Source organism: Bos indicus x Bos taurus, chromosome 6, assembly GCF_003369695.1.
Source record: "Bos indicus x Bos taurus breed Angus x Brahman F1 hybrid chromosome 6, Bos_hybrid_MaternalHap_v2.0, whole genome shotgun sequence".
NCBI classification, from domain to species: domain Eukaryota; kingdom Metazoa; phylum Chordata; class Mammalia; order Artiodactyla; family Bovidae; genus Bos; species Bos indicus x Bos taurus.
The window spans coordinates 35,342,844-35,369,846 of NC_040081.1; positions in this window are offsets into that span (position 1 = coordinate 35,342,844).

The following is a 27,003-nucleotide window of genomic DNA, read 5'->3' on the forward strand; positions in this document are numbered from 1 at the left end:
ATCATTGGTTAGGTTTTGAGCCCAAGAGGCTACTTTAGGGAAAGAGTGCAAAATTTCATGAGTCAGTATATCAAGGCAGGAAAAAAAAAAGGCATTAAAAAAAAAATCAATAATCTACTGAGGGCTGGAATGGAACCAGAGTCACCAGAAGAGTTAAAAGTTTTCCTTCTGAATAAGGATGAGAAAACCTGACATATCTCTCAATGGCTTTGTCTACCCAGTGTTATAAATATATTCCATTAGACTGCTACAATTAGGTTTTTCACAATTAAACCATTTATCGATGGTGTCAAAACATTAATTTTGTATGTGTTTCATTATATTAGGAACATTCTATCAGAAATAAAGTTTTATTTTTATGGACTTACTTATATTTTCTCCTCTGTTTACATTCTTATTTAAGGAAGAAACAACTGTCCCCACCCCTGCCCTATAATAACATAATATGTTGCATTTTAATCTCCTTTTGGAATGCTGTGGTCCCAACAGAAAAAGAAATTTCATATCCCTGAAGGCCTGGAAAGAGCCTACACTACTTAAAGAACAGTGAACTGTGTTTTAGTCTGATTTTCTGAAAGTAGCTGAAATATTTAACAACTGCTCTGAAGAGAGCTGCTGCTCCTAACAATCACAGCTCCCAAGAAGAAGTCACACCACGTTCTGAGCTCTATTGGTAAGGAATTTCATCAGTGTCAGAGAAATATCAGTCAACTAACTTGAAAATAGCTATTGAATGGTAAGGTATCATCATTGTCAATAGATATTCTTTACTGGGCTCACTAGGAATAGGATATACTCTCAGGCAACAGGGCTACAGAATGGCTCAAGAACCTAATGTCTAATCCCCAAACTCCTCACTTCTACTCATTTTTAATGGTCAAGTCCATTCCAGGAAAGTAGGAAAATTTCTCAAACATTTCTCTTTTCTTAAATGTTTCTAAGTCAATTTTTCAAGGTAGCCATTATCACATTTATAGGATAATTAAATGGGGAAAACAACTTATGTGTAAGTGCCTTTCTGGGAATATTATATATTGATCCAGTAAAGGGAAGCAAGGCTGGGAATTCAGCTGTTTCACTACCATGAGATTAGGAAGAGAGTGAATATCTGTCACTAAAATAGTTCATGGTATTTGCAATGACTGTATTTGTGTCTCCACAGTACATACATTTATCTGAAAATAATTAGGCACTATTTACATTATAAGTTAATCATATGACTCTTACATTAATTTGAACTGGGCAAAGAATAGACACTAAAAATTGCACTGGGACCAGAAACAGAAATATTTAAGTACTTGTTTAACATATGCCAGGAATAAGAGGCAGCGTGAATAGCTGTGCTGTTCTTTATAATGCAAGATCCCATACAAAAGCTAATTTTACCTTTCACTGGATAGAAAACTGATTCCCTTCACGCTGGCAAGCATGCACCAAGCATCCAGATCAGCAGTCAGCCCCATCCTATTATGCAGAGCATAATTTGCTGCAGCTAATAAGAAAACCCTGCAGCCAAACCCCTGGCTGCCAGACTAGAAAACACAAATCATGTGCTTCTTTCGGTGGCACCAATCTAGTAATTATTTAACCTTGGCAAGTTGAACCAGACCAACAAAGGTGTTTTTTGAACTTGTGAATTCTGTTCTATTCATTAGTATTCCCAAGTACTTCCAGATAAAACATGAATAATGATAATCATAATAGCTTACATGTCTTGAGCATTTACTGTGAGGGAGACACCAGGAGAAGTACTTTACACACATTATCTCATTTCATCCTTACTACACACCTATGAGGTACGTAACCTTATTAAGCATAACAAGCTTAAATTTCACTTGGTCACACAGTTAGTAAGTGATGGAGCTATGAAACAAAGCAGTGCCTGGCTTTTTAAACTTTGCCTCTTCTGTCTCATAGTGGGAAATCAAGTACGTTCCGCACAGGAACAGTGATTCTGTTCTATTAAAAATTCAACTAGTATACGAAGTTTCTAGCATTTCGATGAGGTCCACTATTTTCAGAGAATAAGTCCTTCTTAAAATTCAAACAAGATTATCTGGAATGGATAATTTAATCCATTTGCACCAATGAGAAGAGGTAAATACTTTAAACAGGAAGGAGGATAAATAGGAAGTGTCCTAAGAATGTCAGTTCTTACACAGGAACATATAGAGGAGGGAAGACTTGGGTAGACAGAAGTCACTGGAATCGATGTAAAAGTAGTGGATGAGGACAGAGGAGAACAAGAAGTGAAAAAGAAAGTGGCAGGTGAAGTTTGCAGTAAAGGGGAAGATTAAAATAAACTTGGGATTTTCTTTTTAAAATAAACGCCTTTCCTGGATCAGTTAGAGACATAGCTTCAAGTATCCTATTATTGGATAAGCCAGCAAAAGACATAAGAACTCCAATCTATTTTCCTTTGTAATACGAAATTCATACTTTAACAACTTTTACTTTCAATGTCAAAATCTTATCTAAAGGAGAAAACATGATGTTGGGTAATTATGTATTAAAATGACTAATTAAAAAACCACTCAAATTTTTCCAACATAAATGAATATTAATGGCTCAAAGATTTTTCCAAAACAAAATATGAAAACATCAAATGAAAGCAATCTTTCCCTTTCTCAACTCTCTTCCTACATGAAGAGAAAGTATACTTTTCATATGGGGGCAGTCTATTATCATTTTCTTACATGATGAAAAGAATTTGCTAACATAATTCTTTAGCACTGTTTTGCAAATTGGCTTTCTGACTTATTCAACTTTTTTAATACTATAATATTGATATTCAGGCTATGAGCAGAGTGACAAAAGCAATATCATATCTCCTTCACAGTATTAATACAATGCTCTTTTTAAAGTTTACTTTAGTAAAATAGCTTTTAAAGTAGTTTATACTGAAACACTGTTAATCCAGTTTTTCTTGCTAGTTTAGAAAATCCTATGAATTATTTATAAAGTTTTCACAATAGTGAGATCCTATAATGAATTTACATAGTGAAACATTCAGATGCACTAGAAAAAGTTTCCTATCATGGATATGACAAATGCAGCACAAAGAATTTTATTCAGTCTTCCAACTGAAACTGTAATTACCTCTCTGCAGAAAACCATAAAGTATCACCACATGACATAATGGAAAGGGATTGGACTCTGATTTTGTATAAACCAGATTCAAAATATGCCCATCTTTCTTACGTAACAGGTGTATTTAGGAGTGAACTCAATCAAGGGTATGTAATCAAAACACCATGATAAAGACAATATGTATATATATTTGCGCACACACACACACATAAACATGTGCCTCAGTGCATCACTTTACTGTACACCGGAAACTAACACAACATTGTCAATCAACCACTTCAATAAAATAAATTTTAAAATAATAAAAGAAAAAATATATTCATCTTTGTGTTCATAGCAGCACTATTTACAATAGCCAAAACATGAACACACCCTAAATGTCCATCAACAGATAAATGGATAAAGAAGATACGATACACACACACACACACACACACACACACACACACACACGCTGGAATACCACTCAGCCATACAAAAGAATGAAGTCATGCTATCTGAAGCAACATGGAAGGACCTAGAGATTATCATACTAAGTGAAGAAAGAAAGAAAGAGAAGGACAAACACCATACGATAGTACTTACATGTGGAATCTAAAATGTGACACAAATGAAATTACGCACGAAACAGAAGCAGACTCACAGACATAGTGAACGGATTTGTGGTGGACGAGAGAAAGGGGCCGGGGGAAGGGTGGATCAAGAGTTTGGGATTAGCACATGCAAACCATTGTATATAGAATGGGTAGAAAAACAAGGGCCTACTGTATAGCACAGGGAGCTATATCCAACATTCTCTCATAAACCATAATGGAAAAAATATGAAAAAGAACATATATATGAAACTGAATCACTTTGCTGTATACCAGAAATTAACACAACACTGTAAATCAACTATGCTTCAGTAAAATAAATTTTTAGAAAGTTTAAACACAAAATAAATAAAACAACAAAAGAAAAGAGTAAATAATCATAAGCAACTATCCATCCTCCCACTGACTTTTCATATCCTCTCACTGGGCTCTTTCCCTGTATTTGGATTCCTTAATCACTTTTAGTCACATTTCACAAAAGCAGTGTTGTTCCATGATGACGTGCTTTAAAATAACAACAACATCTGTGTAGTGAAGAATAGAGAAGTCTAGGGGTTCCCTGGTGGCTCAAATGGTAAAGAATCCACCTGCAGTGCAGGAGAGGCAGGTTCAACCCCTGGGTTATGAAGGTTCCCTGGAGAAGGGTATGGCAACCCACTCCAGTATTCTTGCCTGGAGAATCCCAAGGACAGAGGAGCCTGGCGGGCTACAGTTCATAGGGTAGCAAAGAGTCAGAAATGACTGAAGCAACTGTGCATGCATGCATGCAAAGAGAAGTCTAGTCTTTTGAGCCCCCAACCCCCTCACTCCTGGGAGATTCCAAGGGTTTAAAGATCCCCTGGAATTTTCCAGGTGATTGAAGCATCTTTGATATTTATGGTGTACCTCTGGACTATACTTGATAGCTTATACTAACCAGATGACTCAATGTGGGCAAGGTCACATCAAAAGTCTTAGGATTGGGATGGCCAAGCCAGAAAGACAACCATGGTTAGAAGGTTGGAACTCTGAGCCAGGTGACATCAGCCTGGCCTCCAGCAGGGAGGGGGCTAGAGATCCAGCTCTACCACACGAGCCGTGATTCAAAATCCCTGGACCCCAACGTAAGGGGAGCTCCCTGTGTTGTCAATACTCTGCGTTCACTGCCACCGCACCGATGCCAGAAGAGTAACGTGCCCCTGAGCACACAGCACCTTCACGTTTGGAACTCCCAGGTCCAAGTCAGCCCTTTGCATCTCTTCCTTTGGTGGGCTCTAACTTGTATCCTTTTGTTGTTAACAACAACAACTGTAATCTTAGGTATGGCGCATTCCTGAGTTTTGTGCACTGTTCTAATGAATTATCAAAGCCGAGGGAGTCCCTGAGGACCCCCAGATTCGTGGTCAGATAGTCAGAAGTGAAAGTGGCCCTAGGGACCCCAAGTTTGCAGCTAGAGTCAGAAGTGAAGGTAGTCCTGTGTGAACTGTTCCTCCAACTTTGCAGTCAAGAAAACTCTTCACAGTTACTGTCAGAGTCATTGGTTATTCTTCAGTAGCTCAGTTATGTCTGAGTCTTTGCAACCACCTGGACTGCAGCATGTCAGGTTTCCCTTTAATCTCCTGAACCTCTAGTTTGGCTTCCCTGCTGATGACACCAAACCGTGACTGCATTTAGTTACCTGTTCTCCCAATTTATACTCCTCTAGGCTGAGATGCCTGAAGAGGGAGAGTGGGCCGGTCCTAGGGGAGGGGCTTTATCCTGGTAGCCCAAGGCCCATTTATCAGCTGTCATTTCCAACTCAGCTGTTGTCCCAGAGGAAGCGAGCATTGGAGTCTGCTGTACATATTATCCTCTGGCAATGGGATTCTCAGCAGCTTTGGTAAAAATATTCTCTGCCTCACTGGTACTGCCTTTGCCTCAGCCCCAGGGGTGCTGTATTACTTTGCCCCTCAAGGTAGCCTTTGTGTGTAGAGTCCTCACCCAGCCTAAGGTGAAAAACAACACCTGGCCCAGCTCCCTTATTTATTCTTATTGAGTGAAACTTTTCTCTCAACTGGTCTGTTTCTACTCACATAAGCTCATGCTGGAAGAATCCATTTTACAATCTCTTGGCATATCTAGCATACTGTGTTTTATTTTTAAGCCTGTCATCCTGGGCTGGCGGGGGTGGGGGGAGGATGGGGGGGTGGGGCCAGGCTTGTATCAGTGTAACTCATGTGTGCGTGTGTGTGCTCAGTCCTGTCTGACTCTCTGTGTCCCCATGGACTGTAGTATGACTTAGCGGTCCACTAATGACGGATCAGACAATTTCCTTAAATGCCTTGTTCCTGTGTTTTCTACCCTTCATCAAGGGGATCTGAGTGTGAAAGCACATTTTCAAACTTACAGTCAAAATATGTAATGTAAGGAAGGAGGTTTTTGTTTTTAAATCCAATTTATTTTCACAGTTGCTTTACTTTTATTTCCCTTCTTAAAATTCTGTCAAACTGAGTATAAACTCAATACGTTTCAGTTCAGTTCAGTTCAGTCTCTCAGTCATGTCCGACTCTTTGCAACCCCATGAATTGCAGCACGCCAGGCCTCCCTATCCATCACTAATCCCTGGAGTTCACTCAAACTCACATCCATTGAGTCGGTGATGCCATCCAGCCATCTCATCCTCTCTTGTCCCCTTCTACTCCTGTCCCCAACCCCTCCCAGCATCAGAGTCTTTTCCAATAGGTCAACTCTTCGCATAAGGTGGCCAAAGTACTGGAGTTTCAGCCTCAGCATCAGTCCTTCCAAAGAACACCCAGGACTGGTCTCCTTTAGGATGGACTGGTTGGATCTCCTTGCTGTCAAAGGGACTCTCAAGAGTCTTCTCCAACACCACAGTTCAAAAGGATCAATTCTTCAATGCTCAGCTTTCTTCACAGTCCAACTCTCACATCCATACATGACCACTGGAAAAACCATAGCCTTGACTAGATGGACCTTTGTTGGCAAAGTAATGTCTCTGCTTTTCAATATGCTATCTAGGTTGGTCATAACTTTCCTTCCAAGGAGTACGCGTCTTTTAATTTCATGGCTGCAATCACCATCTACAGTGATTTTGGAGCCCAAAAAAATAAAGTCTGACACTGTTTCCCCATCTATTTGCCATGAAGTGATGGGACCAGATGCCATGATCTTCGTTTTCTGAATGTTGAACTTTAAGCCAACTTTTTCATTCTCCTCTTTCACCTTCATCAGGAGGATTTTTAGTTCTTCTTCACTTTCTGCCACAAGGGTGGTGTCATCTGCATATCTGAGGTTACTGATATTTCTCCCAGCAATCTTGATTCTAGCTTGTGCTTCTTCCAGCGCAGCGTTTCTCATGATGTTTAGACATATTTAAATTACTGAAGTTCAAGGAATCCTAAGGAGCTCCCATAAGTGGTATGAAAGGCATTTTATCCCTGTTGTGAAGTCAGATGGTCAAACTGATTTTGAAAAATTCACTTTTGGACTGAATCAAAAATACATGAATTCAGTAATCTTTAAGAATTTACAGTTAACATGCAAACTGATAAGAGGTTCAGAATAAAGATAATCCAGCTTAACATTTGACCCAAAGCAAATCCTAATTATTTTGCAAATAGCCATCTGCATGCTAATGGAAAACAATACTTCCCTGGAGTTGAGAAGTCAGATGATCATCCCAAGACTCAGGCTGTCAGGAGGCATACTGAGCAGTGCTGGCTTTGAATTGGGGTGACTAGAAGCAGGCCTCGAAAAAGCCACCTCTGGCACAAACGTACACTCTCTATATCAAAATGTCTGCATGTTTTTCACCTTAGCTTTTGTAAATGACCCTTCATGCCAACCAGTTCTGTAGAATGTTCAATGGATCTCCCTCTCAGCATCCGGGCATTTTGTGTTGGCAAGCTGAGTCCAACCACATTCACCTACCACACGTGCAGTTGCTTTTTTTTATCTTTAAATCCTCTAGCCCAAACACATATTATATTTAAACTTACATGTATCCCGTAGAACAGACACTATTTTAGCATCGGCTTTCTACTAGTGAATGCATTCCCTTAAGACTGTCTACCCCTGCTTCTGGGATGTTGATAGACTTTGATAGACTCTCCAGTTGCCTCAAGATTAAATGATATCAGAGGATCATAAAATGATTATTATAAACAGCATATTTAACAATTTTATTTTCCTTCACGTATGGCATATATTCCTAATGATGCAAAATATGTATTAAATTACTTTTATTTAAATCCAAATACTCAGGGATATAATAAAAACAACCAAAGATATGAATAGGCAGTTACTAGTAATTTTAAAAATGCCGATTATAGTAATACCTGCTATCACTGCTAGAAATGAAACAGTAATAACATCCACTACTGGGAGGGATATAGGGGAAAAAGGTGGAAATGTGAATTGTTGCAGGCATTTGGAAAAGCCATCTGGCAGTGTCTATTAAAAATTTTTAAATGTGTATGTTTGAAAGCAATTCCACTCCTGGGAAATTACCCCTGGGAAACTGTAATAAAAGTGTCAGTGAGTAAGGCTAAATATACAAAGATGATTATTCACATTTATCATAGCAAAAGGATGAAACAAAGCAAATATCATTCAGTAGGAGAATAGTTCAATTGTAATACATTCCTACCATGGGCTATTATACAACCATTAAAAAAAAGAATGGTTACAGCCCCACCAAGTGAACTGGAGGAGTAGAAAGAAAAACATCAAGTTGCAGAAACATATATATAATATGTTACCTTTATAACTTCAAAACTCTCATATGTATATATGAGCTTGAGCATGAAAATATACATGGAAAGTTACACATGAAGTTTATAACATAGATCACCTAATGAAGAGGGGACAAAGAATAGAAAACAAGAGAAAGAGGGATGTTCATTAAAAAAGTTTGAAAAATTAAAGTGTTCATAGAAAATAGTGTGTTTGATATGACTCAAATGAGTAACATAATGGGTTCATGTTTCTGTATGTGCACATGTGTGTGCAAAAAGAGATGTGCTAAAGAAAATAATCACCAAATGGTGACTATGATTTTCTCATGGGAGAGTAATTTTTCCAGGTAATTTTTCCTATTTCCATTGAGTTTTTTTTTAATTTTGAGTTTTTTAATGCATGTGTATAATTTACAAAATGTAGGGGAAAAAAGAAACATTTACCTTGTTAAAAAGAACCAGTTGTCAGAATCATTTTCCACATCTATTCTGTACAATTTTAATGCCCCCACACCATTTAAAAAAAGTAATCCCTGAATCTAAACTGCTTTACTGGAGGTTTTACAATGTGTCCTCCATCACCCACTCTCCTCACTCTGTTGTTCGGACAAATAGTCCTTGTTCACTTCCCTTTCTGTGTATTCTTGAAGCCCTGGTTCTAGATGCAAATCTGTCAGATCAATCTTCCCAACGGTGGTTTAACATTATCTATGATGTGGCTTGCTATCTACACTAACTATAATTTACATGATAATTTACTATCTAGTTGTCACTTTTATTTTCTCAACCAATTTTGCCACAGTATCATTATTTCACTCCTTAATGCTTTCTACTAACTCAACAGCAGTCTCACTTTTTTTAAAAATTTTCATTTCTCGTGTTCAACTAAGTGAATCCGAAGAATCCAGAGATGGGGAGAAATCTACAAATGAAAATACATAGGTAATGCATGCACGATTCAAGAGTGCTTAGTGCGGGAAATAAAGAGCTTGGGGAGGGCATTATACACGGTATAAATACTGAAATGGAAACAGCATCCAGAGAAGGGAGGCAGGACAAATAGTTATAAAGAGAAGCAGAATCCAAGATTAAACTTGTTCACAACAGGAGCCGCCTCAGAACAGAAACTGGTAGTCTGGCAGAAGACAGAAAGTTAATGCAGAATAGAAATACTCAAATGGAGATGTGGTTTTCACTATCAAAGATACAGTAAAAGGATTACATTGGAAGACAAAAGTTGATCAGATGATGTCTTCTTTTCTTTTCACTCCAGAAATTCTGTGAAATCTACTTACTATTTTTATGCATACAGTTATTTATTTCAAAAACTGGTTGGGTGAACTCATGTCCTCTTTGTAAATATTGGAATTTGGGTCAGATGATCCATTTGGGGTCACAGCATAGGCATCTCATCCTTTTCTCTGCTTCTCCTTGTGTCCCTTATTTCAAAAAGTGCTCAAAAGCAGGTTGTCCAGGAAATGTTCTCTGGGGGGATTTCCTTATTTTTGGCTTTCATACTGCCTGATACTGTTGAAGGTCACTTCTGACTAGCTGGCCACAGTGTATATTCCAGATTCCAGTGATATTTGTAGTCAGAAAAGGGATTAAGATCTTAACATTCTCTTCACTTTTATTTTCAATGCCTAAAATCTGAATTCAAAGTCTTAGAAGTAAGACTCACTGTTAATCTTCCTAATTCAGTTTTGGAAACTTCTCATGCCTTAGTTTTTCAGAATCGAAGTCAACACCAAATGCAAAGGAAATGTTGGGCAACACACATAGTCACCAAAAATTTCCTCCAAAAATCTTCTTAGTAACTTATTAAAAACAGTCTTTGTTCCTTTCAACATCAGTCTCTTCACTCCCAAACTTGTAATATCTTTGCCTGAGAGAGGTATAAGACTACGAACAAGATGAAAGCCAATATGCACACACACACAATACCCTTTGTAAGCTTTCTTTTTTTTTTTAATGTTATCTTAGTTGTCCTGAGTTTTTATAATGGATCATCATTCTGTGTGTGTGTCTATCTCTCACAGTCTCATCCTTATAACTTCCTTTTTCTCTCTTTCTACGTTCATCTTCCTAGCTGTTGTGGCTTCTTATGACTGCTCGAACCCTCTGAAAGCATTTTTGAGATGTTGGACCTAGGATGGGAACTACATTCTATCATTTTGCTCTTCTTCATCCATTGCTTCTCGGCAGTTTTTTCTTCTTCATTTTTTAAAATGTATCACTTTAAATAGATAACTTCCTTAGCAATTTCTAAATCTTTGTTCTTCTACAATAATCTGAATGTTATGCTCTCTAGCTAGCAGCTCTTCAGAAGTTTTCACCTACTAAGTAAATGATGGCTCTATTTGACCAGTGATATACATGAAAGATTGCTGGGAGAAATATCGATAACCTCAGATATGCAGATGACACTACACTTATGGCAGAAAGTGAAGAAGAACTAAAGAGCCTCTTGATGAAAGTGAAAGAGGAGAGGTTGGCTTAAAGCTCAACATTCAGAAAACTAAGATCATCTGATCCCATCACTTCATGGCAAATAGATGGGGAAACTATTTTGGGGGGCTCCAAAATCACTGCAGACTATTTTGGAGGGGCTCCAAAATCACTGCAGACTATTTTGGGGGGCTCCAAAATCACTGCAGATGGTGACTGCAGCGATGAAATTAAAAGATGCCTTTTCTTGGGAGAAAAGTTATGATCAACCTAGACAGCATATTAAAAAGCAGAGATGTTACTTTGCCAACAAAGTTCTGTCTAGTCAAGGCTATGGTTTTTCCAGTAGTCATGTATGGATGTGAGAGTTGGACTGTAGATAAAGCTGAGTGTCAAAGAATTGATGCTTTTGAACTATGGTGCTGGAGAAGACTCTTGAGAGTCCCTCGGACAGCAAGAAGATCTAACCAGTCCATCCTAAAGGAAATCAGTCCTGAATATTCATTGGAAGGACTGATGTTGAAGCTGAAACTCCAATACTTTGGCCATCTGATGTGAAGAGCTGACTCATTTGAAAAGACCCTGATGCTGAAAAAGACTGAAGGCAGGGAGGAGAGGGGGATGACAGAGGATGATTGAAGGAGGGAGGAGAAGGGGACGACAGAGGATGAGATGGTTGGATGGCATCACTGACTCAATGGACATGAGTTTGAGTAGGCTCTGGGAGTTGGTGATGGACAGGGAGGCCTGGCATGCTGCAGTCCATGGGGTCGCAAAGAGTTGGATACAACTGAGCAACTGAACTGAACTGAACTGAATTGAATTGATACATGAAATACAAGTTTGGAGCCACTCTATACCAACTTAGATTTCTATATTATCCAAATATTATTAGAAATGACTGATTAAATTCACTAGCCTTTAGGGATAATGACAAATACAATTCTATGATAAACTTTTCTCTGTAAGCTGTTTGTGATTTAATGGTATAGATTTCTGGCATTAGAAAACTAATGACTGGAAGTTAAAAAAGGAGAACTTGACAGAAGTTTCCTACAAAGTGGAAAAACCATATTCTGAAAGAGTATATCTTAAAAATGGAAGGTGTAAAGAAACAGGAAAAAAAAAAGTTGAAGACGTTGTGGACTTAACAGAAATAAAAATCTTTATATTGATTATGCTGCTACTGCTGCTAAGTCACTTCAGTCATGTCCCACTCTGTGCGACCCCATAGATGGCAGCCCACCAGGCCCCCCATCCCTGGGATTCTCCAGGCAAGAATACTGGAGTGGGTTGCCATTTCCTTCTCCGATGCATGAAAGTGAAAAGTGAAGTCGCTCAGTCGTGTCTGACTCTTTGCAACCCCGTGGACTGTGGCCCACTAAGCTCCTCCGTCCATGGGATTCTCCAGGCAAGAATACTGGAGTGGGTTGCCATTTCCTTCTCCAGGGGATCTCCCCGACCCAGGGATCGAACCCAGGTCTCCTGCATTGCAGGCAGACGCTTTAACCTCTGAGCCACCAGGGAAGCCTGAAATTAAAATAGAAGGAGGTAAAATAGAGTTGATGCCAAAGATAGTCAATGAAATTTTGAGGTTACAATAAATATTTAGGTGAGACTCTGAAAAAGCGGGGTATCCTATAATCCATAAATTAAAATTATTTTCAGTGACATGTGAAAAACTTACAACTTTGAGGTGCTTACTGAACATGACTTGCCCATAAGTAGCCAGCTCTTATGTCAATTTATCATCCTTTGCTCTTATAAAATACTTAGACGTGCTTTCATTTTCACTTACAGCAGTATCCAATTATTTCTATTTCTGGAAAAGCATATAGCATGATGGACAATTTTCAAAGCCAAGAACATGAAATAGACACAGTTCAGCTTAAATGGTGATGACCCTTTTACTTTATCTCTATGAATAGAGAAATATATAAATGTGGGAGGAAAGAGACTGGCTAAGAGAGGGAGAAAGCAAAAGCCATTTGGAGAAGTTTCTTGGAAAACTATGTCATTAAAAAAAAGCTTTAATAATTCACAAAATTTCTTTTCAGAATGTGAACATCTCTCATTATTTTCATATACCTTTTCAGTTAATTTAGGTTGGCTCACAATTTTAATTGTGCCATTATCATCCTTTCCTAAGATCATTTTTTAAAAAAAATCATTAAAACATATCTGGTTTGTGAAATCTTACAGAAGTTTTTTGTTTTTAAAAAAGGATAGAAATCAAGTGAAAATGTATTAGAAAGAGACTAGAATTAACTGACAGAGGACACCTAGTGGTGGTCAAGAGTAGTGCCATATTCCTCTCTAACACAAACTGTGTCTCCCAATTACACAAGAGAAATTCACCAGAAGACACTGTCAGATGCCTGCTATATATGTAACTTTCAACTGGGCCAGAGGTGCCACAAAGAAAGAAGCAAATTAAAAACTATTATTTGATTTCTATATGAGAACTTGTCCCAAACTCTTTAAAAATATATGTAGTCTGATAGACAGCAAAACCTTAAACTTGCTACGAGACTAGATCTTAATTTTTCCCACCTCTGAAAGAATGATAATATGTGACAGGCCAGAGTGTTATATAATTCTACAATGGCAAGCATACTGCAATCAGTTCAGTTCAGTTGAGTTGCTCAGTCGTGTCCGACTCTTTGTGACCCCATGAACTGCAGCACGCCAGGCCTCCCTGTCCTTCACCAACTCCCAGAGTCCACCCAAACCCATGTCCATTGAGTCAGTGATGCCATCCAACCATTTCATCCTCTGTTGTCCCCTTCTCCTCCTGCCCCCAATCTTTCCCAGCATCAGGGTCTTTTCAAGTAAGGCAGCTTTTTGCATCAGGTGGCCAAAGTACTGGAGTTTCAGCTTCAACATCAGTCTTTCCAATGAACACCCAGGACTGATCTCCTTTAGGATGGACTGGTTGGATCTCCTTGCAGTCCAAGGGACTCTCAAGAGTCTTCTCCAACACCACAGTTCAAAAGCATCAATTTTTCAATGCTCAGCTTTCTTTATAGTCCAACTCTCACATCCATACTGAAAGGTTGTTGTTGAATCACGTGAAGACACCGGGATTCTTGGCCCCCGGAGGAGAAGAATTCAATCTGGGGCCAGAGACGAGGCTTGATCGCTCAGAGCTTTTGTGTAATAAAGTTTTATTAAAGTATAAAGGAGATAGAGAAAGCTTCTGACATAGGCATCAGAAGGGGGCAGAAAGAGTACCCGCTTGCGAGTGTTAACAATGAAGTTATATAATCCAAAGAATATCTGGAGGTTGTAAAGACCTCATCAGACCTACTCCCATAATTTACATTTTAAGATAACACTGTCCTTAGGCAAGATACATCCTTGTAAAGACCAGGTCTACTCCCATAATTAACATTTTAAGATAACAGAAGGTTGAATCCAAAGACTGTCCTTAGGCAGGATACATTATTGTTATATAATCCTAAGGAATGTGGAGAAAGAAAAAGTTTGCCCTTTCTTCCTCCTTGAGAATTCCAGACCCCTCTCTCCTTGGGGACCCCTAGACTCCCTATCAACCTGCCTAGGAACTGACTCTCTCATTCCCCCCTTTTCTTTTAGGAGAATTATGTTGCCTAGGGAAAAGGGGCGTCATTCTCGTTCCGTAACTACTTCCGAGCTGACAAGGGGCGTTGTCCCTAAATTGGTGAGGCAACATATTCTCCTAATCCTCATAGAGGATATCTGATCCAGGGACCCCAAATAGTAGTTGGAGGAAACTACAGCAGTAGCAGGAGTTTGAGCAACCATTTGTAACTTAAAAGCTTTCATGCGGCTAGAAACAATTCCAGTTATACAATTATAGATGTAGGGAGCAAACAGCAAAAACAATCAGAATCAAAATTAAAAGTCACATTATGTCCATAGTTAAAGTGCAAAGTGTTGCACCAGTCCATTTTAGGGTTGGTAGATGTCATCAGATGAAGAAGAGGCATCGCATGTGATTGTTGTCGAAGGTATTCACAGACTTGGAGAAAGTCTTTTCCTTGAAATGGGGATGTCCACCACGGGAAGCCTTCCACTGACCAAGAGGGGAGTGCTCCACAGACCCAGCAGTTAGACCGATTGTGGAATGCAGCATAGGAGTGAGCCCAGAACAGGAAGACATTGTCTTGAGGATCAAACAGCAGACTCAGGATTTTTGGAGTCAGCAGAAGTAAGCTCACATAGATTATCAGGCCCATCCGCTGCCCTTTGCTTAACTCTAGAGCTCGGGTCAGGGCCACAAGCTCCGCCAACAGAGCACTGGTTCCCTGGGGGAGAGATTTTGCTTCCAAAACCTGTTCAGCGGTCACCATGGTGTAACCTGCTTTACGCTTTCCATCCCAAACAAAAGAACTGCCATCTGTAAATATTTCCATGTCAGGATTGTCTAATGGGGTATCCTTTAGATCCTCCCGAGCTGCATGGTTCAAAGTTAGGAATTGAGAAAAATCGTGATCAGGTGTTTCATTTTCCTTCTCAGGAAGGAAAGTGGCAGGATTTAAATTTCCACAAACTTTAAGCTTAGTTACTGGTCCTTCTAACAACAATGACTGATACTTAAGAAGCCTACTGTCTGTCATCCAAATATTAACCTTATAATTTAATATTCCACTCACATCATGAGAAGTCAGTACAGTAAGGTTTCGTCCATTAATTATTTTTAAAGCTTCAGGTGCTAATAAAGCCCCTGCCCCAATTACTCTTAGGCAGTGGGGCCACCCACGTGAAACTACATCTAATTCTCTGCTTAGATAAGCAATAGGTTGTTGGTGAGGCCCTCCAGGTTGTGTCAAAACTCCCAATGCCACACCTTTTCTTTCAGTGACAAATTAAATTCTGACCCTGTAGGCAAGCTCAGAGCTGGAGCTTGCAGGAGAGCAGTCTGAAGAACCTTAAAAGCCTTTTGAGTTTCTGGAGACCAAACCAGTTTGTCGGTTTGGGCCTGCTGAGTTTCAGCTATAAGTTTATATAAAGGGGGGGCAAGTTCCCCGTAACCCAGAATCCAAATCACAGTAACCTGTGATTCCCCAAAATCCTCTCAATTGTCTTAAAGTCATAGGTAGGGGATGATTTAGTATCGGTTTAATTCTCTCAGGGCCTATGGCCCTAGTCCCTTCTGATATGATTAGGCTCAGATATCTAACCGATTGTTGACAAAGCTGAGCCTTTTCTCTTGATGCCTTGTAACCACAGTCTGCCAGAAAGTTTAGGAAATCTTCTGAGGCTCGCGAACAAGCTTCCTCTGTCTCAGCACAGAGCAAAATATCATCTACATATTGTAACACCACTGCTTCAGAGCTATTTAAGTTTTGTAGATCCCGTGACAAACTTTGTCCGAATAAGTGAGGACTGTCACGAAATCCCTGGGGCAAAACTGTCCAGGTTAACTGAGAAGCTGGCTGCATAGGGTCTTCAAAGGCAAATAGGAATTGACTTTCTTCCGCCAAAGGCACTGAATAGAAGGCATCCTTTAAATCAATTACTGAGAAATATTTGGCCTGTTCAGGAATTTCAGACAATAGAGTATAAGGATTAGGCACCACGGGGTGTAAAGGAACTACAGCCTCATTTATTATTCGTAAATCTTGAACTAGTGTCCATTTACCATTCGATTTCTTTATACCCAAAATAGGAGTGTTGCAAGGACTGTTACAGGGAATTAATAGTCCTTGCTCCTTTAAATTTTCGATGATGGGTTTTAACCCTTCCTTAACTTCAGGTTTCAGTGGATACTGCTTCTTATGTGGAAATACGTGTGGGTCTCTGAGCTTAACTACAGGAATAGCATTTTGTGCTCGACCCACAGATTTTCCATCAGCCCATACTCTAGGATTTACATTTTGTCCAACTAAAGGGAGAGAAAGGGAGGGCTCCATATTCATGAAAACAGAGGCATGGACCTTGCTCAGTATATCCCTTCCCAAAAGGGGTGAGGGAGATTCTGGCATGATCAGAAACTCGTGTGAAAACAGCACAGAATCCCAGTTGCATAAAATAAAAATTAAAAACCTGTGGAAAAAAAAAAAGAATCCCAGTTGCAAGATAAAGAATAACTGAAATAATACCTTTTGGCTCGTCCAGACAGTCCCATTACGGAAGTGGATTGGGAAGAAAGTGGGCCAGGGGCTTCAGTAAGCACAGAATAAGTTGCCCCAGTATCTAAAAGGAAATCGACAGATTGGCCCCCCACAATTATTAATACCCGGGGTTCCTCAGGTGTAATTAGGACGGGAGCTTGTGTGGGGACCCCCGGGCACCTTCAGTCCTGATTGTCTTGAGAGTCCGACCCGGGAGACCTACACCTCTGGGGGCAGTCTCTCTTCCAGTGTGGTCCTTTGCAGACTGGACATGGAGCTGGGGGCAGCTTAGATGCCTGAGGGCAATCCCGCTTGAGGTGCCCCTCCTTTCCACAGCAATAGCAAGCCCATCCCTTTTCACCTGGGCCCCTCTGGGCATTTTTCTCAGGCTGTTTACGAATATTTTTCATAGCCATGGCTGAAGGCTTCCGCCTTTTCCTTTGTCCTTTTTTGCCTTTCTTTCTTTTCCTCATATTCCCTACCATAATAGACTGTCTGAGCCAGTTGTAACAGAGTATCTAAAGACTGATTTGGTCCATACGCCTGTATTAATAGCTTACGGTGGACATCTGGATCCGACTGAGTGAGAAATCTATCCTTTAAGATCATTTTTCCCTCTTCACTTTAGGGATCAATCTCAGTGAATCTGCGAAGGCCTTCTCTCAGTCTATCTAGGAATTTACCAGGAGCTTCTTTCTCCTTCTGTTCTATATCTGCCAATTTGCCATAGTTTAAAGGCTTAGAACGCGCCAGCCTAAGTCCCTCAAGAATACATCTAACAAAATGACTCTGATCCCATCTTCCTTTAGCTGTGTTGTAGTCCCGGTCTGGTTCTATAGTTGGGACCGCCTGATTCCCAGTGGGGAGGGCCACTATCTCGTTCTCCCTCTTCCCTACTGATTCATTACCAAGGCATTCATCTCCATAAGCAACCGCTTTTCCCAAAACTCGAGTCTTTGACTCGGGAGTCAGCATTTGTCCCAAGATATACATCACATCCTTCCAAGTGAGGTCATAAAGCAGAGTAACACCTTTAAAAGCTCTAATATATTTTTCTGGGTCCTCTAAATAGTGTCCCAGATCTTCCTTGATTCTTTGTATTTCTTGATAAGAGAAAGGCTTATTAACTCTCACAGACTGATTATTTCTCCCGGTGGGTGTTTCATAAAGAGGCAACAGCTTGTGTGGCTGTTCCTCAGTCTTTCTGGCTGCTCTGCGCATATGATCCCAGGGATAGATTGGAGAAACCTGTTTTTCCTCTTCTTTTTTGTCTCCTGTCCTCCATCTCGTCTCTTACTTTGATGGTCTGAGTTTCTACTGAAGTCAGAGTAGTCTGAGGTCGTACTGAGACAGGCGTTGTTTGGACCTCCATGTGGGCAGTTTGAATCCCAGTTTGGAGTCCCCGGTACGGGGGCAAAGTAAGAGGACAGGAGAGAGCTGAAGGTTTCACGCCCAAATCTATACCCTTAGGACATAAGTCTGGCATATTTCACAGAGAGCAAAAGGGCAACACATATGCTACTTCTACCCATTTCCCTTGTTCCTTACAGAACTGGTCTAATTGTAGAACAGTATTATACTTAAGAGACCCTTCAACTGGCCACCGTTCGCCATCCTCCAGTGGATACCGTGGCCATGCAATATCACATAGGAAGACCAGGTGTGTCTTCTTTAAGCCCTGGGGATCAAATCTATCCCAGTTTTTCAGGATACAGTTCAAAGGAGTGAGGCTGGAATTGTTAGCTCCCATCTGTAAGAGAGGAAAAAAGCGACCAGTGCCATTTTTTCTACCGGAGGCGTCCCTCCTTGCTCTAGATGGGGGTGTAGACAGACGTTACACCAAAAGCTTTTCCTTCCTGGTCGGACTTAGTCTGTCCCTTACCGACGTAGGCGCCGTACTTGTCCCTCCTGGTTCTACCACAGAGATGGGGTGGGGATGTACCGGGGTAGACTTGATAGCATCCCTACTTGACGTCCAGCTCTTCACCTTTAACCTTGCTTGCCTCTGATGTCACCCAGGGTGAATCAGAGTAACCTTCCGGAATGCCTCCCAAGCTAAGACCGCTGGGGGAAACATTCGTCATCACCTGAGTGCATGTGCACGCCCCTGAGTATTTCCTGACTACAATAAGACCGACATGAACATAAAACTGAGATGTTCTTTCCAAGCATCACCACACCAGTATAACAGCCTCCTCTGATCTACTAAGAGCCGGTGTTACCAAAGAAAAAAACCCATTGCAGTCCCAATCTGAGTAACCTTTAACCTCAGAGATGTTCTGGGAGCTAGAGCTCCATCTAGCTTCTGAACTTTCGATTCCTAGCGAGGCTAGGCGCTTTCTTGACTACCAATCCAAGTTAGGGACCTAAGCCACAGTACACAGTAACAGTATAGATCACAAGTCCCTTGAAAGTCTATGATCCGATAGATTAGGTTAGTACTTCTAATTCCCAAGGAGTTATGAAATGGTCAAAGAGACAGAAAAGTTTGACCGAGAAAGGAGAGTTCGGTCCACACGCTTTGCCCATTTCTGGTTGGTTCCCGAAGGAGACATTGGGTGCCTCTTGGCACTGGCAGGTCAGTATAACGCCCCGACAGGTTTCTGCCATAAGCCCTATGAGATCACCATGGAACCGCAGAGCAGGGCTTCTTACTTGCTTCATGCAGGGCCTGTCATTCATTCACACAAGCACACGGTAGAGTTAGTAAAGCACAGCAGAAAACGTGTTCGCTAAGAGAACAAAGAACTAAAGCTCCAAGCATCCTTAACTTGTCCTGAAGGATCCTAGACGAGCCCCCAAGATGAAAGGTTGTTGTTGAATCACGCGAAAACACCGGGATTCTTGGCCCCCGGAGGAGAAGAATTCAATCTGGGGCCAGAGACGAGGCTTGATCGCTCAGAGCTTTTGTGTAATAAAGTTTTATTAAAGTATAAAGGAGATAGAGAAAGCTTCTGACATAGGCATCAGGAGTGGGCAGAAAGAGTACCCGCTTGCGAGTGTTAACAATGAAGTTATATAATCCAAAGAATATCTGGAGGTTGTAAAGACCTCATCAGACCTACTCCCATAATTTACATTTTAAGATAACACTGTCCTTAGGCAAGATACATCCTTGTAAAGACCAGGTCTACTCCCATAATTAACATTTTAAGATAACAGAAGGTTGAATCCAAAGACTGTCCTTAGGCAGGATACATTATTGTTATATAATCCTAAGGAATGTGGAGAAAGAAAAAAAGTTTGCCCTTTCTTCCTCCTTGAGAATTCCAGACCCCTCTCTCCTTGGGAACCCCTAGACTCCCTATCAACCTGCCTAGGAACTGACTCTCTCAATACATGACCACTGGAAAAACTATAGCCTTGACTAGACGGACCTTTGTTGGCAAAGTAATGTCTCTGCTTTTTAATATGCTGTCTAAGTTGGTCATAACTTTCCTTCCAAGGAGTAAGTGTCTTTTAATTTCATGGCTGCAATCACCATCTGCAGTGATTTTGGAGCCCAGAAAAATAAAGTCAGCCACTGTTTCCACTGTTTCCCCATCTCTTTGTCATGAAGTGATGGGACCAGATGCCATGATCTTAATTTTTTTAATGTTGAGCTCTAAGCCAGCTTTTTCACTCTCCTCTTTCACTTTCATCAAGAGGCTCTTTAATTCTTCTTCACTTTCTGCCATAGGGTGGTGTCATCTGCATATCTGAGGTTATCAATATTTCTCCCGGCAATCTTGATTCCAGCTTGTGCTTCCTTCAGCCCAGTGTTTCTCATGATGTACTCTCACCTCCTCACAATTTCTTTTTTAGTCTCTTTTCTGCTGCTTCATTCAAAGTGCCTACTCTCCTCCAAACTAGGATAAACTATCATCCTTCCCTAGATGCTTTCACTTCCTGCAATTCCTGATCAGCAAGCCTAACTCAAGAATTCAGAACATAGGGCAAATGGCTCAGGATATTTTTAACTTTTTTTTTTTTTTACATGGACACAGGGACTATTTTCAATGTAACTACCAGGACATTTAGTCTCTCAAGGTAATTATAAACACTATATATATTTTTTAATGATCCCAAATTACAAGGTAAAAATGAAGCAGTGGAAAGAATATCACCTGTGTAACCAATGGTCCTATGACTGAGTTGCAGCACTGCTCTTCATTTGTTCTCTGATTGCAATTAGTTTATTCAACTGCTCTGAGCTTAAATTCCTTCACCAAGAAAATGAGAGTACTGACAGCTGCTTCACAGAAAGGCTATAAGAATTTAGGATTATGCTGAATGTGAAAAGTCCTTTATAAAGTGTTGTACATATTGCAGCTGTTATTTTTTTATTATGTTGAGTCACACATGAACACATTCTAATCACTTAAAAATTGGTCAGATTCCAAGATCTTAGGACCTGTAAACCCACCTTTAAATCTCTTTCTGCTTTCAATACAATGGAAGTGCAGAAGAGTGCGTGAAGAGAGGCCAGAAAGATGGATGATGGATTTCAGAGTGCCATCACCCAGCTGGCATAACCATGGCCAAGTTGCTCAAATGTGGTAATGAGTTAGGGAATTTTAAAATACCTTCTTGGATGCTAGGAATTGTTAAATAAGATTCATTGTTTGATGGCAAAGGAAGAATTTTAAAAGTAAGAAAAACTAATTAGCATATTTTTATCTCATCTATTAAGAGAAAGAATTTTTACATTGCATTCATTTCATTTGAATCAGTAAGTGTGAAAATGTTCTTATCTGTTTTGATAAGTTGCCAGATGGTGTCTAAGGATTCATTTTCTTTGTAATTTAATACAATTGAAATGAGTTTGCTAGTCACCTCTTGAAACCTATGATGCCTTAAAATCAATCATGTAAAATATGAAGATCCTAGTGAGGCTGTTAAACTCTATGACTTTTTTAAGCACATTTAATTCTACTGGTAATGACATATACAATATTTTATACTGGATATTAAGTATTTATATTAAATCATAATAAATATTCATGCTGAACCATAAGCCACCTGATATTACAAATGGTCATTTATGTTGTCATTTATGTACCACTGTCAGATCTGATAGGATAATGTTTATAATTTATTAAGCAATATGTCACAAGAAAATGTCCAATTCCACCCTATTTCCATATTAGTAGAAATGGATGTTGCCAGGGCATTGTGGAATATAAATTATTTCTCAATTTAAACATGAGGCTACCACAAGAAAATGCCCATAGCTAAGCAAGTCATTAGCATGCACTACAGGAAAAGCTTGTCATACATAATACACACACACACAAGTAGAATACTTGGTATTATAGACAAAAAAGAAATAAAGAAATAAAAAGAAGTAAACATCAAAGCAGATGAGCCTGTGATTTACAGCAAGCACAGCAGGGACGGATATGAGTGTTGCAATGAGATGCACAGATAAAGGTTAGCCCTTTACAGGGAGCCAAAGACTTTCCCTTTATCTGCACAAAGGAACACAGTTCAAAGCCAGGTCAGCCAGGGAAACTTGAAACTTAAGGGAATTAGAAAACAGAGATCTTTTGAACAAAGCTATTGCTTGCAATGGATGACTATGTAACTAATAAAAATGGAAGGCCTCATTAATTTTATTTAACTGTTAATCACCAGATGTTGCCAGCCATATGGAAAGAAATTTAATGTTTTCAGAGCTGTGATATGTGTGTGGTATGAAGAGATGTGGGGGATGGGATATGTGCTTGTGCTGGTGTGTGTGTTTGTGTGCATGTATGTGTAAGTACCATGCAAATGGGTATTTAGATTCTTCTAAAAAATATTTGTTTTATCAGGTCTTTTAGTTCAACTATAGAGAAAGAATCCCTGACTATCTGTGGTAATATCACCTTAACACTACAAGATATTTTTAGTTCATAACATATTTCCACAGGTATAACAATGCTATTATCATGATCATTTATTACAGAAGAAAGTCAGGTCCAGAGAGCACAGAGTTGCAAAGTTCATCAGTGGCAAGACCAGGGCTTGAACCCAGGAGAGCCACACTCCATCAGAGTCTCCAAGAAAATGTGGGGAAAAGGCATAAGACTGAAGTAGTTTCCCTGGTCCCTTAGAAAACTATGGCAGGTTACTTCTTGCCATCTTTTATTTATTCAGCTCCTGAAACTTGTCCCCCTGTTATGACAACAATTGAAGATATGGCTCCTTCATTTACTCAGCAAGGTTTCAGGTATCTACTATATGTCTAAAAATGTGGTTGGTGTTGCTTAGTTCCTACGTCATTTCTGACTCTTGTGACTCTATGGACTATAGGCTGCCAGGCTCCTCTGTCCATGGAATTTTCCAAGCAAGAAAACTGGAGTGGGTTGCCCTTTTCTTCTCCAGGGGATCTTCCCAGCCCAGGGATCCAACCGCATCTCCTGCTTAGCAGGTGGATTCTTTACCACTGAGCCACCTTGGAAGTTCAAAAATGTGGTAGGTAGGTACTGCAAGCATGTCTCTGAATAAACTCCACGCCTGGTTTCAGGTTGCATTCACTTATAGTCTAGTAAAGGAGAGAGTCGAATACTTTAGGCATTACTACTTCAGAGGGTGTTCAAAATTCCTGCCACTCTTCCCAAAGATGCACCAGGAGCAAAGGCAAAAACACTAGAGGATCTGGGTAGCATGGGATAAAACAGTCTGATGTCCTGGGTTTAAAATTCACTTTACGTGTAGGTGTTTATTCACATTCTCTCATTTTCTTCATCCTCACCCCACCTTTTTAAATTTCTTCTTTCTCTTTTAATCTTCCCAAGTATCAATTAACACCACTACTGTACCTTATTTGGCCAAGTGAGTACAAGTTCAGGGATCCCGGCCATAGGAGACCAAGTCCCTTCAAGTGATGTTTCTTCTTTAGGGAGGCCTCTAGTGGTGAAACCTGCAACTGCAAGGAATTTGACTGTGGCTTCCCTGTAGCTCAACTGGTATAGAATTGGCCTGCAACGCAGGAGATCCCGGTTCGATTACTGGATTGGGAAGATCCGCTGGAGAAGGGATAGATTACCCACTCCAGTATTCTTAGGCTTCCCTGGTGGCTCAAGATTCTTTACCAGTAATCCCTGGTAAAGAATCCGCCTGCAATGCTGGAGACCTGGGTTCGATCCCTGGATTGGGAAGACTCCCTGGAGAAGGGAACAGCTACCCACTCCAGTATTCCGGCTTGGAGAAGTCGGTGACTACAGTCCATGAGGTCGCAAAGAGCCGGACAGGACTGAGTGACTTTCACTTGTAAGAGAAGGAAATGGCAACCCACTCCAGTATTCTTGCCTGGAGAATTCCATGGACAAAGGAGCCTGGCAGGATATGTCCATGGGGTCACAAAGAGTCAGACACAACTGAGTAACAATCATTCATTCACCTGTAAGTTAAGGTCTCATATTGACAAGGTTTGAGATCCTTGCTAAATCTGAATCTAGATTGTTTAGGAATGCCAAACTGCAGGGACAGCTGCATGTATGGGTGACTTCAAGACAGTAAACAGAAATCTCAGCTTACGATCTTAATAAGCAATAATAAATCTTAATAAGAAATCTAAATCTGTTTACTAACAATAACCCAAACTGATTTCATATTTTAATCCTGAACTGGCTAGGCTGGCTTGAAATTTAACCTCAGTCATTTTAGTGTAATGACCCTCATGCTGCTGCTGCTGCTAAGTCACTTCAGTCGTGTCCGATTCTGTGTGACCCCATAGATGGCAGCCCACCAGGCTCCGCAGTCCCTGGGATTCTCCAGGCAAGAACACTGGAGTGAGTCGCCATTTCCTTCTCCAATTCATGAAAGTAAAAAGTGAAAGTGAAGCTGCTCAATCTTGTCTGACTCTTCGTGACCCCATGGACTGCAGCCTACCAGGCTCCTGTCCATGGGATTTTCCAGGCAAGAGTACTGGAGTGGGTTGCCATTGCCTTCTCTATGACCCTCATGGTTTTATCATTATCAAAGCATTCTGTTCAGTTCAGTCGCTCAGTCGTGTCCAACTCTTTGCGACCCCATGAATCGCAGCATGCCAGGCCTCCCTGTCGATCACCAACTCCCAGAGTTCACTCAAACTCATGTCTATCGAGTTGTAAAGCATCTGTGCTAATTACCATGTAAATTTCCATTGTTTTATTGTCTCACAAATTCTGTAAGTCTACTGCTCTCATCCTTGTGTAGAGCAAATGGCTCTGGGAATTACACAGCCATTCTTCTCTCTACCACCTACATGAGGGTCCTGAAAAGAAGCAAGGTATGCAGGTCTGCCATTCAAGAAGCCCAGAAATTTCACCATCCCAATCTCAAAGAATCACTCTTTTTCTGAAGGAGATTCGCGTTCTTCCAAGGTTCTCTTGCTCATCTTCAGTGAAGACCTACCACAATCGCCTCAGAGGGATTAGATGGTTCTAAAAAACAGCCATGTTTGCATGTTAATTCCGTTTCCTACCATGCCACAAACCTCCCATCAGCCAAAGCTTAGAGTCTGACTGCTGTTTGAAGGCAGAGAATAGTAATAAGTAAATATAGGGAATAATGAATTACTATGTCAAAAATTATTCTACCCTCAATAGTCTTGGCAGAGATGGAGTTGGACAGTCAGAGTTTTACACCTCCAGATGCTAGTGTGCCATGTTCTTGATGGGTTATAAACTGCACAGAGTGAGCCAGATCTGGTTTTTATTGGGAAAAGGAGCCCCCTCAAAGGTTATCAGTAAATTTTAGGCTGATGATGGTGCCGGTTGTTAGAAGGCAAAAGCTTCCTTGCCCCAGATCAAAGTGCTTTCTCTTTATATTTTGGTTCCATTTAGAGCTGAGATCCAAGTCCAAGTTCAAAGGGTCACTCAGGACATTTTATGGCCAAACAGGTAGCCACAGTGAGATGGGAGCTAATATCATGATGAGAGAAATTACTAGGACCTGGGAGATTAGAAAGTTGGGAAAAGTAAAGTTTCTGGGAAAAATCCATGCCATAAGTCTTTGCATTTCCAATGACATCTGAGGTTTCAGGCTTAGGATGTTAACAGACACAAGGATAAAAAGTCTTAGGATTCATCAGGAATTAGAAAAATAATAAGAGAAGAACATAAATTGACAAACTTGAAGAACTGTCTCAAGAAGAGAGGATAAAAGAATGAAAACAATGAACCAACTCACAGAATGAGAGGACAACATCAAATGTACCAACACTGTGTAATGAGAGTATCAAAGGAGAGGAGGAGTAAGAGCTTCAAAAAATGAAGAAATGATGACTGAAAACTTACAAGTGTCATGAAAAGCATTAACCTATACATCCAAGAAAGAGGTTGGTATCCAGACAGATCATAGCAGTAGGCAGCAAGAAAGAGGCATCCTGAAAGTAGGAGAAAACAGACTTGTCGCACACAAGGGAGTCTTCGGGGCTTCCCAGGTGGTGCTCATGGTAAAGAACACGCCTGCCAATGCAGAAGAAGCAAGAGATATGGGTTTGATCCCTGGGTTGGGAAGAGTCCCTGGAGGAGGACATTGCAACTCACTCTAGTATTCTTGCCTGGAGATTCCCATGGACAGAGGAGCCTGGCAGGCTACAGTCCATGGGGTCTCAAAGAATCAGACACGACCGAAGCAACTGCGCACGAGTGTGCTCACACACCCGCCCACCCACCCACCCATACCCACACTAAACTAAGTCGACTTCACCTTTGAAACAATGGAAGTCAAAAAGCAGGGGATATAATATCTCAAGGGCTGAAAGAACAACAACAACAAAAAAAAACTATTCACAAAGCATCTTATATCTAACAAAACTAACACTCAGAAATGAAGGTGAAATAAATTTATTCCCACACAAACAAAAACTAAAAGAATTTATTGCTAGTGGACCAATGCACAAGAAGTACTAAAAAAATTGCTCAGGCTGAAAGCAAGTGGAACAAAAGAACAATTCATATCAACATACAAAAACCAAAGGTCAATAAAGTAATGATGTAATTATAAAATATAGTATAACTGCATATTTTTCTTTCTTCCATTCAGTTCAGTTCAGTCACTCAGTCGTGTCCGACTCCTTGTGACCCCGTGAATCACAGCACGTCAGGC